This window comes from Alosa alosa, chromosome 16 (genome assembly GCF_017589495.1).
Source record: "Alosa alosa isolate M-15738 ecotype Scorff River chromosome 16, AALO_Geno_1.1, whole genome shotgun sequence".
Taxonomy (NCBI): domain Eukaryota; kingdom Metazoa; phylum Chordata; class Actinopteri; order Clupeiformes; family Clupeidae; genus Alosa; species Alosa alosa.
In genome coordinates this window covers 27777801-27797610 of record NC_063204.1, presented here as the reverse complement: position 1 = coordinate 27797610, position 19810 = coordinate 27777801, and the positions used below count along the sequence as shown (strand labels likewise).

At 46.7% G+C, this 19810-nt stretch overlaps 1 protein-coding gene across 5 annotated transcripts in view; it reads right to left on the bottom strand.

The window, feature by feature from the left end:
* sulf1 (sulfatase 1) overlaps positions 1-19810 on the bottom strand; it is a 116941-nt gene that overhangs the window by 36255 nt on the left and 60876 nt on the right. For 2 of the 5 annotated variants that reach the window (XM_048266558.1, XM_048266559.1), the window contains one exon: positions 11999-12092. The gene's annotated coding sequence lies outside the window, so the exon portion shown is untranslated. Of the gene's footprint in view, positions 1-11998; positions 12401-15385; positions 15474-19810 lie in introns of those variants that run through there. The other 3 variants (XM_048266557.1, XM_048266560.1, XM_048266561.1) reach the window with 3 other exon arrangements.

Here is a 19810-nt window from a genome sequence, read left to right as displayed (position 1 = left end):
GCTACCTCTCAATCTCTTCCTCCCTAAAGGGATTCAGATTGGGTTTTCTGCGACTGGTTATCCAAGAGAATCTTTCAGAATTTACAAAAGAAATGCAACATGAATGAATCACTGTTGGAGCATTGACCCTTTCGTTTTTTGAATTGATGTGGCCCTGACATTTTCAGGTTTGTGAAAACTCAACTCAAACTACTTTGAGGAATGCCAGTGTGCTTGCTGAATAAAAGACTGGGCCTGAGTTCATCGCATACATACTGAGACTTGACCTCTTCAGCCTTCAAGCTTGGAGGTCAGTTTTGCTTATAAAAATCAATAACTAAGTTAAATCAGACACCCCCTGATCACATAGCTGTAGCTTTTGTGCAACCAAGAAGGTCAAATGGGGTTGTGAGAGGATATTGCATGAAGGCTAAGAGCTAAATAATTAAAAAACAAAGTAAGTGAGTGAATGAGTATTAGTGTGTGTGTGTGTGTGTGTGTGTGTGTGTGTGTGTCTGTGTGTGTGTGCGCGTGCGCGCACGCCTAAGAGTCAACGCCTCTGGAGAAAATAAGCCAGGAAGTCAAATCACAACAGGTAGCTGGCCTTGACAAGACTCCATTCCACCTCAGGAACCACACTGTGCTGCTGATGCCAACCAGCGTCTGGGGCGGCACCACCCTTTTTAAACGGGCCGAGTCCAAACGCAGCCACTTCATAAGCGTATGGTTATGACTGGCACGGATCATGCCATCGGGCCAGACGAGCTGCCCAGCCAAGCAGCGCCATTCACACCTCCCAGCCTGGCCAAAAAACAGTCCTCGATAAATCATACCCGCCCCTCTCACACACAGCCAGCAGTGACAGAAGTGCATAGGGGGAAAATAAGTGACCTTGAGACAGTTTTATTGGAGTTTTCCATAACATGCCTTCGCTCCATCCACAGATGAGACTCAGACTCCGATCAGAAGTCTTCAGAGGAGGCACAGGCCCAGAGTAATGAGAACGGAGACGTGTGTTTTGATGGAGAAAAGGCTCTTGGGAGGGATGCGGTTTACAGAGTTGGTCCCTCAGCCCATCCTATTGGCTCCTCAGGACATCATGTGGGAATGACACCACCTGCAAGGGCTCTCTTCATAAGGACTGTGGAAGAGGAGTAGCTCAAAGCTGAGCAGGCAAAGCTACAAGTCATTGAAGAGTGAGGAGTACAACACTGGGCCACTATCTGGTCATCGACTCCTAAACTGAACTTTACACATTGCTTTGGGGGGGGAGATTCGTGGGGGGAGATTAGTTGTGTCCTTGTAATGCACCTACAGGTCACCACTGGCAAGGGATGTTAGCCTCTTCTCAAGCTTCCTGCCTGGGGGAGATTCCTACAATGCATCATTATATAGCCCTACATCCTCAATGCAAGTGTAATTCAGGTTGCTAGTTAAATTAAACTGTTAGGAATTAGGTTGAAGAAAAAAATAGGATGGTGAAAAAAAAAATCACGCAAAGTAATGACCGGCACTGCCCAACAATGGGACAATGGTGTACATCTTCCCCTGGTTCCCCGTTTTTACTTGGTAATGTTGAGCTGAAGTGCCAGCATTCCTGCTGGTCCCAGGTCTGCTGGGAGGCCCGAATGCTCTTGAGATTTTTAAAGCGATTTCCAGGAAGCTGCAGGAAGCACAAAAACAGATCCAAAGAGGAGGAGAAGGAGGAGGGAAGAAAGCAAGACATATGAAAATGCCCCCCCCCCCTCCCCCTAAACATACACACACACACACTCACTCAGAGACCTGGCCTTTGATCAACTTAACATCCGAGACAAAACAGATGAACAGACTCCGTAAAATATTAACGAGACGTCTGTTGGAGACAATGGGCCAAAATGAAAAGAACAATTAATTACAGCTGTGACAATTTTTTCTTATTACCATAATAGCTGTGTGTCATTCAGCTCTGAGATTTAAAAGCACACTGTTCAAAGGGTCGGATGCTTTAAGCAAGAGAGCTGGAGTGGACTACCCATGTTGAACATACGTTCTGGCAAACATAAAACTAAATGTTTTTGAAAGTAAAAAGCTGATGTTTGTGTGAGCACTTTGTTTAGCTGTCATAAAATGTATACAAACAAGAGCCAAGACAGAAATCAGTATGGAATATATGAAGCCTACATATAATAATTCTGATTCAATATTCTGTTTTGTGTCATGCTTTGCCCCCTTGTCAACCCGGGACGTCTGTTTAAAAATGCGCAACCACATTTCAACTTGCCAAACGAAGACGTTTACATTCCCATGGGTGGGTTCCCTCTTCTCTCGCTCTCTCTCTTTTTATCATCATCTCCCTCAAAAACCACAAGCCCGATCCGTCCAAAGATACATTATTAACGCGCCACAGAAAAAAAAGAAACATTCAAATTGCTTCAATGAGTTTCCACTGAGGTAATTGTTCGGCGTGCAGACGTAGCCGTCTTTTCCACAGAATCCAAATCCCGCTCCCACATGGAGAGTCGACGGGAGAAGCCAAGCTGTTACCGAGAGCTCACCAGTGTCAGCCACTTCAGTTTCATTCGCCACATAGAGATTCAAGAAGTGTGGCGCGGCCACGAGCTCGTCGGTACATAAATCTCGTTTTTATACGCAAATCGACTCCCTTTCGGAAAGAAAGGAGAGACTCGACACTGGGACGGGAGGTGTGCTGACGTTTTGTATGCCTCTCTTGAGTGTTTTTCGCTCCCCTCTCCTCTTTGAACATGAGCTATTCATTGACACAGCTGACAGGAAGAAAGCGGGCTCTGGTAAACTGGTTTCACAGATTTAATGGCCCATGGAGATCTAGAGATGATTAATGTGTGGCCCCACAGGGGCCACTTGATGACAGATTTCTCCTAAAGAGCAGCTCAATGTTATGTCAAGGCAAACAGGAAAAGGACATTTATCTGTGTCTGTTTGTTTGTGTGTGTGTGTGTGTGTGTGTTTGCACATTTATTACTAGTCTTGTATAGGCTTTGTGTAGGGACTAGGGGTGTAAAGATTAACCGATACGTATCAGTATCCGTTTTTAACGTGTAAGATACGGCTACATCAATACGCGAAGCCCCGTATCTGAAAAAAACTGAAATGAACCGGTTGTTATATCGATTTACTTGTTATGAATCGGTGCACAACCTCATTTACGTTCCAATCAGCGCGTTCATCCCACTTACGGTTTTGAAACTATACGTGGCACGGAATTGTGGGTAATGCAGTTCGTTTTTGGTTACATTCATTGCCCAAAGTTGTCAAATGACCTCATTACCCATACATCTATTGCAAGTTAACCATGTGACAACTTGCACTCGGTCGGCTTTTGTTTTTCGAAATCCAGCGCGAAATTAAGCACTTATGGCATTCCTAAACAGCAACGGTAGTCTGTAGAGTAGCCTTACCTTTGATGAAGGGATTTCCTTAATGTTAAATAATAATTTGGCCCTTGCTGCTAAAACGATGCATAAATTATTAGCCAATGATTTTGTTCATATTCACTCAAGACTAATTTGTAGGCCTATTTTATTCTTGTAGGGTAGGCAAGGCCTATATGAGAAAAGGCCAAGAGTGTCTTAAGCACTGTTTTATTTTATTTCGGTATTGTCTTACCTCAACAAGGCTACAGCTCCATGAAAACGATCAGATATAACTATAAAATCTGTAAAGTCTATAAAAATGTATTTTTATGTTGTATTTGGCTGCTGTGTTTGACTGAAATGTAGACTATTCTTTTTCATTTCAATACAGTATATGAAACAAACCTCAGTTTAGATAATCATGTTCACACATTTTGTTGCCTAATTAACAACTATGAACATGATAATTGATAATATAAAATGAATGTGCACCTTGAGCAAATTATAAAAAATCTTTCAGAATGCTTTCCATTCTTGAACTGCATCGAATTGCATCAAATCGTACTGAATCGTTTTTTATAAACATGTATCTTTTCTTGTATCGAATCGTGCCCATGTATCTAGATGTGAATCGTATCGTCTTTTACATGAGAGATTTCATCTGAGCGTTTCATCTGTGTTCAGAGGACTGAGAGACTAGTCCAAGACAAATCACTTGTTGCTGCAAACTGTACATCTAGGCGGGAGAAACACTATCTCTTCTGGTAGCTGATGACACAGGAACAGCTGTGCTCCAGCATTGGCTACTTCTTAAAGAAAATGCAATGAAATAAGGGACAATTAATAAAAGCGATATAAAACGATGAATGGAAACTTGCACTTAGCCAAATCATTGCGCATCTCTGTGTACCAGACTGAAGCACAGGGTCTATAAATTTGCTTTTACAAGACGGTACCGATGAGAGAACCAAAGGAAAACCATTCAAGTCACATGTCGGGTTCTCTATGCAGAACTCCTGAGGACATCTGTACCACTCCTCTCCACTCTCGCCCTCCTCATTCAAAGCGACGACCAGAGCGTGACCGAGGTCTCATGCAAATACGGCCATGGGCGACAGCGTGCCCGACTCGGACACAGCCACTGGTGCGTGTGACCTGAATGACAGCAAACAGACAGGCTGTGGGCTATTCAAGCCATCCTCTGTCCACTCTATTCAGCCCGTCCTCTATTCAGCCCGCCGGTCCCTCATGTTGTGGCGCCAGTGCCGCATCACGGCAACACACACTGCTCTGCGCTTGTGTGTGCGCGCTCTCTCTCACACACACTCACACACACGCACACACACACTAAACTATTACTGCTGAACTAATTGAACTCTGGTTACTGTTAAGTGGCAGTGTATATACTGAGACCAGGCATTAGAATTTGTTACAATAACTGACTGCGACTGAGGGCTATGGATAGTGCCTTAAAAAACTATGTACACTATTTAAGGCACTTTATCAGTGAATAATGCTGGACTGAATATGATGTCAATAGACCTATTGTCTCAATAAACCTAATTATGTCCCTGCATAATGCTAAGACACTGTTCTGGTTTGAAATATGACAGCAACTGATGAAGACCTTTGCGGCGTGAAGGCCAAAAGCTGACCTGGGAGTCGATCGGGGTGAAATTCCTTAGATGGCGGCTCAGCTTATGGCCTAGTCAGCAGCGCCGGCAGCCCCTAACCAGGGGTATTTCTGCCACTGCGTGAAACACTACACTCCCAGAATGGCAAGCATGTGCGGACATATTCTCAGGAAAGTGCAGAGAGAGAGAGAGAGAGCATGAGAGAGAGAGAGCATGTAAGAGAGAGAGAGAACATGAGAGAGAGAGAGAGAGAGAGAGAGAGAGAGAGAATGAGAGTGAGAGAGAGCATGAGAGAGAGAGAGAGAGAGAGCATGAGAGAGCATAAGAAAGCCTGTCCGTGACCCTGTCTGTCGTAAACAAACTTTTCCATTGTGACATGCTAACATACGATACCAGACATAAAAAAGGAAACTGTGTGTTCTGTTTCACTCACACCCAAAACACAGAACACACTCTCCTGGTGACACACACGCACGCGCACACACACACACACACACACACACACACAGCTACCCCTCATTCTCTGTATGAATTACACATGCTCACACACACAACCTGTAATTTGTTCAGAGATGCTCTCTTTTTTTCCACTGCCTGGGGTGCCATGTGTGTGGCTTACCCAGGCGTGAGAGAGAAAGAGAGAGAGAAGAGAAAGAGAGAAAGATAGAGAAGAGAAAGAAAGAGAGAAAAGAGAGAGAGAGTGTTTGAATTTCAATTAACTCCAACTCGCTTGGCAACTTTTCCATCACCTGAACTCCAGCTCCGGCACAGATCACAAACACACACTTACGGAAATCATACGGTGCCGTTACACAGTCCTCCCTGGTAGCCAAGTGTCCTTAAGGATTTACTGCCGAAATGAAAGCAATGCAGACTTCCCATAACTCATGAAACCCATGCCAGAGAGGCACGCACGCCATGCCCACGCTGCCAACTGCACTGCCTGCTAAATGGCCACTGGTCCTGCAGAGCAATGAGGGCTCTCAGACTTTATTTAGCTTCGTCAGGCTATTTTGCTTTGGCCAGTAACTAGAGAGCACTGGTGTGGGTATATTAAAGGAGCCTATTAAACTTCAAGTCCTGACATTTCTTGCAAGAGTGTTAATCTTAGTTTACGCAAAATGTGCAAGTAAATTAAACAATTAAAGAAAGAGTGCATAACTCTGGGACTGTGTTCATGGCTGTGTTCAAGCTTTTCCGAGCATGGCATCAACATAACTGCTCAATTCCATCCATTTCAATCACCAATCAATATGAGGAATATTTTTTATTTTAAATCCAGCCCACCACTAAATGTAGACAGACTTTTTGGCTGTCCTGCAGAGACAGAAACAGCTGTTGACGCTGCAATAGACTAGCCCTGATGTGGGCCTGATCTGGCCCAGACAGGCCGGTTCTGTACTGGATGGAACTTGGAGATGTCCCAGAGCATGCCAGCTCTGCCCGGAGTGGGTCTTTGTGCCGACGGATTGGGCCTTGGCAGGACGTCACCAAGGCAACAATAGGCCAATCGGCGGCCTGGTGGGCTGCAGAGGAGAGCGCCCCTGTTCAGGTCAGTAGAGAGGGCCCAATGCCCCAGCGACCAACAGCAGCCATTAGGAACGGACCAAACACACTGCCTCTTCTACTCTGATGAGTGAGTGTGAGTGTGTGAGTGTGTGAGTGTGTGTGTGTGTGTGTAGTATGGTGAATAGCTAAATGCGTTGGCCAGTGGGCAAAAGAACAGTGGAAGTGTGAGCGAGTGGAGAAAGCAAGTTGTCGGGGAAGGGGGAAAAAATAGAAAGAATTGGTGTGGGAGGAGGTGAGGGGGGTTAAGGTTGCTGAAAGCGACGCATGCTGTCTTTTATTAGTCGAGCTGTCAGCTGAGCTGTGCTCCCCCCCCCCCCCAGGCCCTACCTCCCCCCCCCCCCCCCCCCCCTCTCTCCACCCACCCCCCCCTCTCTCCACCCACCCCCACTCTCTCCACCCACCCCCACTCTCTCCACCCACCCCCACTCTCTCCACCCACCCCTGCAGATTGTTCTCCATTATCTCTATTCTGGAGATGCGGTGGATGAAAGCGGCGGCCTCCCAGCAGCAGCGCTCTCTTCCTGGGCAAGGCCAGATGCGGTCCTGATCTGCTGCTCAACGGCACGCGGAGGCGGCCTGAGAGCAGCCCCTTTTTCCCTTTCTCTCACAAGAAATGGAAAACAGATTGCTGCTCTCCAGGGAAGGGGATTATCGTACAAGAGAGTTGACATGGCATGGACAGTGCGGCCTGGTTTTTGCAAAAGGTGGGGGGTGAAAAGGTTGAGTGTGTGTGTGTGTGTGTGTGTGTGTGTGTGAAAGTACTGAGAATGTGTGTGTGTGTGTGTGTGAGTGAAAGTACTGAGAATGTGTGTGTGTGTGGAGAGAGAGAGAGAGAGAGAGAGAGAGAGAGAGAGAGAGAGAGAGAGAGAGAGAGAGAGAGAGAGAGAGAGAGAGAGAGAGAGAGAGAGAGTGTGTGTGAGGACAGAGAGTGGGGCCAGTGCACAATGGTGGCCTGCACCTCTGACCTCCAGCCAGTGGGCACAACAAGCCCTGTCCTCTGAGCTCTCTGCTGGGGTGCAGCTTAGGCCACTGCACATGAGAGAGCCAGGAGAGGGAGAGAGAGAGAGGGGGGGGGGCTAACCTCCACTTCTCTCTCGTCATACTGCCGCTTTTCTCCTCTCCATGTCTTTCTCGCTCTCACTCTCCTTTCCGTCCATCCTCTCTTCTGTCCTCCACTCATCCCCTTCTCCTCTTCTCCTCCTTCCCTCTCTCTGCATGTCCTCTTCTCCTTCTTTTCCCTTTCTCTCTACATCCCCTATTCCCTCTATATCTCCACCTCTGCAACTTCTCAACACAATCTCTCTCCATCCTCTCCTCCCATCCAATCTTGTTCTCTCTCCACTCTTTTTCTTCATCTCTCTCTCCCTCCACATCTCCTCTCTCTGGTCTGCACTTCATACCCGTCCCATTGGTAACACACACACACACACACAGTCCCAGTAATCCCAGTCTCTCAGCCCTGTGTCTCTCCTCCTGAGTCTCTGCTGACTCTGCTGAGGAGGCAAATGCAGGGAGAGCGGCTGCTGGATGAAAGCGTGCTTTTCACAGGGGAGGCCAGCCTGAGGTTTGCCCGGGGGTGACCTCAGATGCACTGGTGTGTGTGTGTGTGTGTGTGTGTGTGTGTGTGTGCGTTAGGTGTGTGTGTGTGTGAGAGGGAGAGAGACAGAGTAAGTGAGTGAGTTTGAAAAGAAAAACACATGGGGGTGCTGTTGAGAGCTGAGGGCAAGCAGGCCTTGACAGGGAGGGGAAAAAAATGAAGTGTTGGTGGCAAGAGTGTTTCCCCTGTGGGAATGGGCGACTGGTGAGCACGCGAGCGCAGCGCGGGGCGGGGCGGGGCGGGGCGGAGGTGGCTCGGGGGGACTGCAGCCCTCCCAGCAGCACGGGCGACGGAGGCTCTTTGCACACAGAGTGTTCCATCGCTTGTAAAGAGCAATCAGGGGTTTCACACGTCGCTGGGGCCATGGAGCCAAAGGCTGGGCAGAGTGCGGCCCCTCTATTCCCTCATAAAATGAGAACACAATACACACACACACACACACACACACACACACAGAACGTCCATCCGACCACTCCCCGACATGGCAGTGACATAATGGCAAACGAGTCTTTCATCTTGTATACACACACACACACTTCCTCTCAGGAACACTGTTATTAAGAGTGATAAACAAGCTCACAGTGCAGTGTGGTGTTGCTTAGTCACTCTCACATACACACTCACAAACATGCACATTCTTTCCTCCCACAAATCACACTGCGAAGACTTACCCATCATCCTCTCTTCCTCACATTCGAAAAGCATTCCACCTAAACAATTGCCAGACAGCACCCACCGCCACCCCCAATCAAGAGAAACCGTGGACTCATCAACAGATGGGGGTATTCCCCACTCTCCCTTCTCTTTTCCCAGGGCTTCTCTCTCCTCGGCAGAGAGAAACCTGGACACGGATGCATATGACCCCTTTCAGCCAGTGCCCAGGTAAATTAAACACTTTTGCAATTTCATTTCCCTTAAGACTGTGCTGAATTGTCACTTCACTTTGTAAAAAAAAAAAGTAAAGGTGTTTGAGTTTAGATTTTGACCTTGTTGGCTGTCGGAGACACTCAAAGGCAGTGGCCAACAGCGATGTGTTTCATAGAGGAGCGGGCAAAGGAGATGTGGGTAGTTGGTGGAACAGCCGGAGGTAAGAGTGGGCAGCGAGCGTCACGGCCTCTCTGGTGTGTTTTTGATTTGGGGCGCACATCAGAGGGCGGCCGGCGAGGGTGAAATACTTTACACATGTCAGGAGTCGGTGGGAAAGCACAAAATCTATACAGGATATTAAATCACACTGCTAGGGATCTTCTAACAACCACCTTCTCTCCCTCTCTCTCAAACACACGCACACACACACAGTGTCTCTCTCTCTCTCTCTACATCTCACACTCATACACACACACACACACACTCACTCTCTCCCTCACACACACGCATTTGTGTGTGTGTGTGTGTGTGTCTGACACACACTTACAGAGGAGAGAAAATACATGCGTCCCCAGTCAGTCATCATTTTGGAAACGGACTGGGGAAATGTGTGGCTTTCACTGCCGTGTGAGCCCCTGAGCCAATACTTAAAAAACACTAGGACTCCAGTCTGCCTCTCTCTCTCTCTCTCTCACACACACACACACACACACAGTACCGGCAGCCATTCACACTGTGTTTTCCTCTCGCGTGAATAATTCTTTGACTTTATTATGACAAGATGCAGCGCAGGCAGTTTCTCCCCATCCATGCATCTCTTTCTCTCTTCCGAACTCTCTCCCTCTCTCTTTTCCATCCCTTGCTCTCTCTGTGTCGATCCCTCTCCCTCTCTCCCATCCTCCTCGTCTCACAATCCCCGTCTCTCTTTCTTGCCATCCATCACATTCTCTCTCTCTTTCTCTCATATTCTCTCTCTCTCCATCTATCTCTCATACTCTCTCTCCATCCATCTCTCTCTCTCTCCATCTATCTCACATTCCCAGTCTCCTCCACTCTCACTCACTTACATGTATTCGCTCCATTTCTCATGATCTCCATCTCCTCTAAAATCCTCTTTCCCCATCTCCACCCCTCTCCCCTCTTCTCCTTCTCCCAGAGCATCCAATCTCCAGTCAAAGCTGTGATGTAAAAACAGCTACTGGAACAATATTTGTCTTGGCAGACTTGCCCCCTGCCAGACTCTGAAATTATTTGCAACAGCTGAAGCTATTGTTTACACACAGAGATGCAAAAACTGTTTAGCTTCTAACTCCACAGGGCGGCTGGCACAACTTGCCAGGCTAGTTATTTCCTTTGGTTCTCCCCCCCCCCCCCCCCCCCCTTCCTCCAGCAGCGTGCCCCCATCTCCTCTTAAAACAGGGGACTCGCCGGGAGACCCAAACCAGTCTTGTGCATTCAAAACTAATTGTGCCTATTGCTGTCCATTCAAAAAGAACAGGGACAAGGAGGAACTAAAAGCTTGCAATTTAAGAAAACTAGGTCGGGATTGGGAAATACGCATGAGTTTGAAGTTACAGACCTGACAGTGCATTGAACCTAAACTCAGCCATACTACACACATTTGGCCATGAAATCACCACTGCAGGTAACTGCAGATTCAACTGAAAGAGTCATACAATTTAGTGCTCTCATAGGTCAGATTAGTCTTGCCATATCTGCAATTTGCACATAGGAATCATACTCTGTGCTATTCAGCCAAAGAAATCTGATTTTACAGTTCAGCAGTTGTACTTTCAGCCTAGTGACTGAAACGATTTAAACATTTTAAAGCTTACATGACAACCCAATAAAAGTCCCATATTCCCTAACACATATAAACACGTACGAGTCAATTTATCATAAGCAGCGCATTCATCACATGCATGTACGTAGCACTCATCACAGTACATTTGCGGCTGTGAGAAACGTTTCAACACAAGCGGATAGTGTGGACACAGCTTGATTAATATGTGTAAATATCACTGGAGCTGTGCACCAGCCTTACGGGCAACCCTGGCACAGCCTTGCTTCTTTGCCCCTGTGGGCACTCAATCTCCTTTGCAAACACCTTGTGGCAAACACACACACAGACACGCACACATATCCCCAGGTGATACATAAATAATATACATCAAGTTCCCCCCTCTCTGTTGGCAGGTCGCGCCTTTCTCACTTGCTCCGGCGTTGAGAAAGAGTTGAGAGTCAGCCTTCAACTCTCTCGCCTTTCCCTTGCGAGAAGTATGCAGACTTTGACTGCTTAACTGGAAGTAGTTTCTTTTTTTTTCTTAAACAGCACATTCATTTTGTGTATAGACAGCCTTTGCCAAACAGGCAAAGCGGCTCAGTGCAGTGATTTATGCCGGCATCTACTTTCCAAATCGGAGAACATGTTTGGGAAAACCAGCTTAATTGCCCAAACATTTTGTCCATGCATCTCTGAACTAATCAACACGAGAATGGCAGATTCAGATGAGGTGCTAAAGGTTCTCTGTGATCAGTGAATGAGAATGGGAATGTAATTAAGAAGTGCTCCACGTTACACCTTCAACATTTTACATTGCAAATGACACACAGAACCATTTTCAATGAACAGAACTACTTCTGTGTGAAATTTGATGAGCTGTTCAATTAGTTCAATTAACTTAAAAAAAGTGGATGAAAACTTAATTTAGTTAAATGAATTTTCAACAGCTTTCATCTAAAAACAAAAATGGTGACTTTTAGATGAAAATTAGATGATTGCAGCATAAAACTTCTAATATGAGTCTGTGCTTTAAATGATTCAAATGAAACTGTTGAGTAAAAATCTGACCTGAAACACAGATTTCTACTAGTAGAGAAAAAGAGTGAAAAGAAACAAGCTTGGAGCAAAAAGAGTTGGAAATGGAGAAAAACAGATCAAAGAAGCAGGGGGAAAAAGAAAAGAAAATGTACCATACCTGGTCACCGCGGGTGAAGTGTTGTGTTGGAACGAGAGAAGATTCCTCGCTGCTTGACTCTCTCCTCTGCGCTCCTCTTCTCATATAGGTAGAGCTTTTCAGCAAGAGGAGAGAGAGAGAGTATGTGAGAGAGAGTGTGTGAGAGAGAGCAAGAGAAAAGAGAGAGTAGGGGGGAAGGACCAGCTCTGCTCCTTGAAGACAACCTTCCTCCTCTAAATCCTTTTCTCCACTGGCGATGACACCCGCTCGGCCCCGCGACCATCTGTTGAAACACGTCCCCCGAGCTGTGAGCGCGGCGCAGCAGGGGCTGCAGGGGCAAGACCAACTCACTCCCTCCCCAGACCAATCACACGGGGGGACAGGGGGAGCCACTGGTGGCTCTTCTCCCCGCAAGGAGGCAGGGACAAGGACAGGAGGGAGGGAGGGAACGAGAGAGAGAGAACTACGAGACGCTAGACAAACCCAGGGCATCGTAACCTGACACTGAGAGAGAAAGAAAGAACGAGAGAGAGAGAGAGAGAGAGAGAAAGGGGCAGTGAGAGAGGCAGAGAGAGGGGAGAGAGTGGTTGAAAGAAAGGGGAGAGAAAGGGTGGGAGGGAGGGTGTGTGTGTGTGTGTGTGTGTGTGTGTGTGTGTGTGTGTGTGTGGGTGCACAAGTAAGAGTGAGTGAGCAGGAGACAGTAAGTAAGACAGACAGAAAGGGAGAGAGAGAATTGTTTTGAGAGAGAGAGACAGACAGAGACAGACAGACAGACAGAGACAGACAGACAGAGAGAGACAGACAGACAGAGAGAGAGAGAGCACGATCAGAGTGAGGTGGAGTGAAGTGGAGTTGTGGGGACTGTGTCCACTGGCCAGCTAAACTGGTCCTCCACACACCCTGGAATCCCACAGAAACACAGGGATCTTCTCTTCTACACACACACCCTGCTGAAGAACCCTTCCCAATAGCACTTTTCTTTCTAGCACTACCTCTCCTTCCCTCGCTCTCTTCTCCCTCTGACAGAAGAGAGAGCTTTTAGCGGAGTATGTGGTCAGTGGAATTAAAGTAATAAAGAGTGGCGTTGCCTCCGGAGCAGAGCGGAGCTGGAACTGGGGCTCCCGTTTGCACTAAACTGTTACATCTGCAGCCAGTCGTCACACCTCCCCGTCATAAATCTGAGAACTCCACCGGCAGCATTCCTGACGTCCTGAGAGGAGAGAGAGAGAAAGAGCAAGTGGAGGGAGAGATAGACAGAGGTGCATAAAAAGAGTGAGAGAAAAAGACAGAGTGTGTGTGTGTTTGAGGGAGAGAGAAAGACAGAAAGAAAGAAAGAAAGAAAGAAAGAAAGAAAGAAAGAAAGAAAGAAAGAGAGAGAGAGAGAGAAGAGAGAGAGAGAGAGAGAGAGAGAGAGAAAGAGAGAGAGACCAAGTGGAGGGAGAGATAGACAGAGGGGCATAGAAAGTGTGATCGAGAAAAGGGAGTGAGGGAGAGAGAGAATGGAGGGAGGGAGAGATATAAAGAGGGACAAAGAAATAGTGATATAAAAAAGAATAAGGGATGGACAGAAACAGAGGCATAGAAACAGGAAAAGAAGAAAGCGAGAGATTTGTATGTGCTATTGTTAGTGTATGAAGAGCACCTCCGAGATATTCACATTGTCAGAGTAAATTCAGGACACATGGCTGTTGTTGATGACCTTGTTGAAATAATGCACTCACATTATCCCAGAGCACCATCCCATTTCATAATCCCCTTTGGCTGAATCGTTTGTGCTTTTCCAGTTCGTGCAAACCTACTTTACAAAACAAAAAAACACACACAACTCATGCATACAAAAGCCCTAAAGACTTTGGCACGGTTGTTGACAGAGGGTCATTTTAATCAGGTGTCTCATTGTCATTCTTTTGTGAACTTGAGGCACTTGATTGAGACTTTGATGCACCACAACAGGACTTCAAAGCCTGCCTGTTGGCACAATATACATTAGTGGTGGAGTGGGCTGTGTGTGTGTGTATGTGTGTGCGTGTGTGTGTGTGAGTGAGTAAGAGGGAGAGAGAGAGTGGGGAGGGGGGGGGGGATGTAACACTAAGTTAATCAGCAGCAGGAAAAGGAAAACAAAGGCTATTAAGTGTTCCATTTGCATGACATGAATGCTGTTCACACCTTGACAGTGGGCATGTATTAGTTTCAGTCAGGGTCACAGCCCACCCCCTCCCTTGCAACACACACACACACACACACACACACACACACACACACACACACACACACCCTTTTCACAGATGTTGATGAAGCCTCACTTACCAAATCACCCTATTAAGTGTATTCCAGCATAAACAAACAAGACAGACATACTGACATCTGAAGTACACTCTCTCTCTCTCTCACTCGCTCTCTCTCACACACACACGTGTCTCTATAATCTAATAATGATGGGCTAATGGATTTCATCCCTGCGCTAACAGACAGCATCTTTACATTTTAAGGCCATACAGGAATGAAGTTTGATGACTGCTCCAGTTCAAAGCAGCAGGGGATTCTGGGAGCTCTGACAGGAGCCACCAGATGGCAAAACATGACTTTACTACGGAGAGAGAGAGAGAGAGAGAGAGAGAGAGAGAGAGAGAGAGAGAGAGAGAGAGAGAGAGAGAGAGAGAGAGAGAGAGAGAGAGAGAGCGATGGTCCAAACATGTGCTATCGTTACTTTTCCAAAGTTCACACACACACACACACACACAAACAGTTACCCGGGCAGGAGGTTTCTCGTTTTTTCTGTCTCTAAAAAATGTTTTGCACCAGGTAAGCAAGTGGGTTATTTTTGCCTGAACTCTTTCTTCTGTGGAGGACAATGCCGTTTCTGCAGACAGCTTCTCCTCCAACCTTTCCCCAGCCCCTTCTGGGGGAATAAGGGTCAATGCGTATGCAGGTAGGAAAGCTGTGGAGCACAACACAAGACAAGGTCTGCCCCAAACTCTTCCCCCATCTTCCTGTGAGAAAACTCAGTGCACTAACTAGCAGCGTCCGCTCCATCTGGTCTGCCACCCAGAGCAGGCTTTCCTGCGGGCGGGCAGGAGCGTCCAGCAGAGGTGCGCGGGGCTGGAAAGGGATACTTCCACCTTCACAGGCAGCTCCTGCTCACTTCCACCCCCACTTAATCTTCAGGATATTGAATTATATGAAACAAAAGGCCAGTTTCATTTGGGGACATGCAAAACTTCCCCTCTGTTTGGTTCAGATGAGGTCTGCGTGTGTCGGTGTGGTGTGTGTGTGTGTGTGTGGGGGAGGTTAGGCTTAAGGGGAAAAACTGAAATTAGATTGAGTCAGTTCACAAAGAACTGCCCCCCACACACACACACCTCTCCTCACTTCCAAACTTCAGACACACACACAGGGCAGTTTGCTTACCCACAGCTCAAAACCTCAAAACCATAGCTTCTGGTCTCACAGCACCGGTCCCCTTGGCTGAGAGTTCCCCGAGGGCTCACCGTCCACTCCTGGTCCTTATTGGATTAGGCTGAACGGTGAGAGAGCGGTTAGTTTAGTGGTGGATCGAATGAGCCTACACACACACACACTCATCCAGGACTTCTAAAAGTCCTTGCGTTTATGTTCGCTTCTGGCTACATCTTAACAGCAGCCATGGACAGCTATGCTGAATTTTGCACACAGACACACACACACACACACACAAAACAAAATGTCCCTTCCACCTTCTGATTATATTTTCTCCTTTTATCTTCTTGTTCAGACGTTTTCTCTCCCTCCCTCCTCCTCCTCTCTCTCTCTCTTCTGTGATCTTTTCAGGAGCGGCCACTTTCCCACCGTCACCTTCCTCCTGAGCTCCTCATTCACATCAGCCGGCCTTTATACTTACCCGATGAGACCCAATTAGCAGTGGGACCGAGAGAGAGAGGGAGGGAGAGAGGGAGAGAGAAAAAGAGAGAGTGAATAAAAGATGAGACAGAGAATGAGACAGAGAGAGAGAGAGAGGAAGCAAGAAAACAAGAAAGATCAAAATAAAGAGCGATCAACAAAGAATATGGGAGAGCGAGAGAGAGATAAAGCGAGATAAAGAGAGAAGGGGGTGAACACATTAACTCATCCCTTTGCAGGGCTGTGGCGAAAGGCCCCGCAGGGGGTCACTACTGCCTCACTGGGCCCAGTCCGAGACAGCCCAACAACACCCCCCCAAGGCCCCTCTCTCTCAGCACTGGGTCTGTCTGAAGGGTTAACCCCATGCCAGCCCTCTCACCACTCTCCCTTCAAAACAAACCTACAGACACACACAGGTGCAGGGAGAGGGAGAGGGGTATCTCTTGAAATGCATTTGAATTACATTGAAATTTACGAGAAGGTACTACCCTTCAGTTAGCTATCTAACTAGCTAGCTAGTTATCCCTGGGTTGGTCTTCTGGGTAATACCTAAATAAGTTCAGGGGTTCAGTGCATGTCTGAAAAGTGTCTACAACCCCCATTCTACTTTAAACAGCTTGAGTTATCACGCTTGAGTAAGGTCCGGTGAGTGTGCTCATCGTTGTCATCACCCCTCTTTCCTTAGCAGCAAATCAATGCAGCCACTCCTTCACACATCCTCCATGAGCCCCTAGAGCTAATGCTGCCCGGTGGCTTACAGCCCAGACAGCCGCGGCACGGGGGATCAGAGCGTTGCATGTGTCAACAGCTCAACATCCGCCGAGGGAAATGACCCTCAGAACATGACCTGGGGGAGGGGGCATCATAGGGTTGGGGAGGCTTTTCAAGTTCGGGCTAGGTTTAGGCACAGCTGAGGAGGGTGGGGTGATGGTCATGCTCTATCCCACACACACTCACACGCGCACACACACACACACCCCTGCCTGTCACTGGGTGACAGCTGAACACACGAGGGGCGTGACGGAGATGTGGTGTCACACGGAAGGTGACCTTTGTAAAAGCACACAAGTGTAGCCACTGCTGTAAATAACTCATGAAAAAAAACTATTTAAACCTAATAGAATGTAGATGGAGAATACTGTATACTATATTATACCTCTGCTTGGTTTAATTTCCTATTGTGATGTGCTCTTTAGAACAACAATTATTTTTTAGATAATTGTACACCTACAAAGTAGTTACAGTTTTTTGGCCATATTACACTTGTGTATTAATCTTGTCTGTAGAATTGACCCGCTTCAATTATTAAATTCTTATATTGTTATTAACCATTAAGCACGAGTACACAGAATAATAAAATCAAAGTTCAAACGTCTGTTCACTGGCTGATTTGTAAAACTGTATGTCATTTAACTCTGCACATATAAACTAAACAGTTTTAATACGTCACTTATAAATTGCCAATTAATCATGTTATGATGATTATAATAATTTCTAAACGGCAATTCATTACTTCCCTGATAGGATCCAGTAGCACAACTAAAACACCAATTATATTGTGCTTTGTCTCCTATTGTTTCCCTAATCAATCTTACATTTTCTGTGGCAGGGATCTACAAATGAACCCTTTAGATGAATGCAATTACCATTAAAAAGGGGAAATGCTTTGCTTGTGGGTTTTATTCTTCGTGTAACAGGTGGGTGTGGACATCAGTATCTTCGGGTTCTGTGATTTCCTTAGATCAGTGACTTTTTAAGTCTGTTAGCCAGCAATCAAGGCCACAATTAATCTCTGAGAGGCCAGTTGTCCTTTTAACTGTTTCACTAAAACGCGTAGATGAATCATGCCTCATTTCATATAAATGACTACCACACAAAGCAGTTCGAGAATCAAACGAGTATTTCACTGCAAGGGTCATCTGAAAGGCTTAGCTGGCTGCTTCTTTTGCTAAATGCAATATTTTCATTACTTGTCCTAACAGTGTGTTGTTAAAGATCGTTGGTAACTCTATACAGCCTTAATTGTGTGCATATGGGAGCATTTTAAAGATTCCTTTATGTCAGAAGTACTGTGTGTATTTGTCAAACTTTTTGTACAGAAAATGAAAAAAAAAGTGTAACTGCATCCAGATTGGTAAACAATAGCAAAGGGAGATGATGGGAGTTAAGCTGAAACAACTGTCAAAAGAGTGTGTGTGTGTGTGTGTGCTGTTGCAACCCTGCCGGCTGACCTATCTGACAACCGCAATCAAGCAAAGCGGTGTGCAGTGTTCTTATTGACCAACACTTCAAACAATGTCTCTGGCCCACCCCCACGCCCGTATCATGAGCGCAACAGAATACAGAAGTCGTTTCCTTGGCATCTGCTGCATTCGCCCGTCTCCACACACTTTATCACGTCTGCCATCGGCCAGGCGCATATATGGCCATTCAATCAGCAGTGGGAGAGATCCAACCAGGGTGCAACCTCCTGACTGTGTGTGTGTGTGTGTGTGTGTGTGTGTGTGTGTGTGTGTGTGTGTGTGTGTAGGTCGGCTGGTAAGCTGGAAAGCCCAAGCAGATTAATCTAACAGATAGCTGGGAACGCAGGAAACAGATACTGATAAATCAGCAAGAATGGCCTCAGCTGACTGCAAGAGCATAAGACGGATTTGAATGCATTTCTCTGCAGCTTTAAGAGTAGTCATGATTGATCCGCTGTGCAGATATTATAGAGGTGGATATAACGGATGGAGGAGTACAGATAGAAAAGGAAGAGAACAAAATGTTCCCTGGTGGGGACAACCCTAACGGGCCCTGATTGGTCAATCTTTGACCCTGATCAGCCTGGATTGGTCCCAGTGCCAGCTGTTCTCTAGTTGTGATGTCCAGCTCGGTGAATTATAGGCGGTCTGGCTGGCGTGGGCAGATCAGGGCCAAGGCTGGGCTGGGATCAGGTGCACGGCAACAGATGAAAGGCATTCCCCTGGAGGGTGGTGGCGGTGAGGAGGCTGTGTGTGTGTGTGTGTGTGTGTGTGTGTGTGTGTGTGCACGCGTGCATGTTTCTATGGGTCTGTACAAAACGGGAAAATATCCTGCCTTTTAAGATATTTAACCGGGGAGCAAGGCATCGAGGCATGTCCGAATTAAATATTTCTGTGAAATGCTGCCTTCTAAGATTCCTTCGTTTTGACTAATTTGGAAGGCAGCGTAGATGTATCCTTCATGCTGCCTTCAACGTCAAAAATTCTATTTAATTGTGAGCAACTATTGCTGCAGTCGAACGTTACGTTATTCTTCTTTCTGGTATCCTGACAACGGCGTTCTGTGTCGCTATCTTGCTAGGCTGTCCGAAATGAAGTTCGTAGCCGTTACTTTGATGCCTGCTACGGCAAGTGAATCGGTAGAGAGCTGAAGGCAGCAAGGCAGCAGACAGCTGCCTTCCATTTCATACAGACCCTATATTTATGTGTTTGTCTTTGTGTGTGAGAAAGACAGACAGAAATACAGTGTGCATGTGTGTGTATGTCACTCTCTCTCTCTCTCTGTGTGTGTGGGTCTGACAGACTGACAGCAGGCTGCCCTGGGGCCCTGCTGGCCCTGATCTCAGCCTCTGAAGAGTATCCTCGCAAATGCAGAGTCATTCTCTACTGCACACACACACACACACACAAACACGCACAAACACACAGTTTTACATCTCACAAGGACAGGGTAAGAATGGGGCATGACGGCACACCAGAATTATTAGCATGTGACAGCAGCCCTGCATGCTAGAATAAAGAGATGCTATTGCTGTACTGGTCACAGATGGGAAACAGCTGTGTGTGTGTGTGTGTGTGTGTGTGTATAAAAGAGAAAGACAGAGAGAGAGAAAGGAGAAAGAAAGAAAGAAAGAAAGAAAGAAAGAAAGAAAGAAAGAAAGAAAGACAGAAAGAAAGAAAGGACATTACACAGTAAGTGGGTGACATGCCAAGT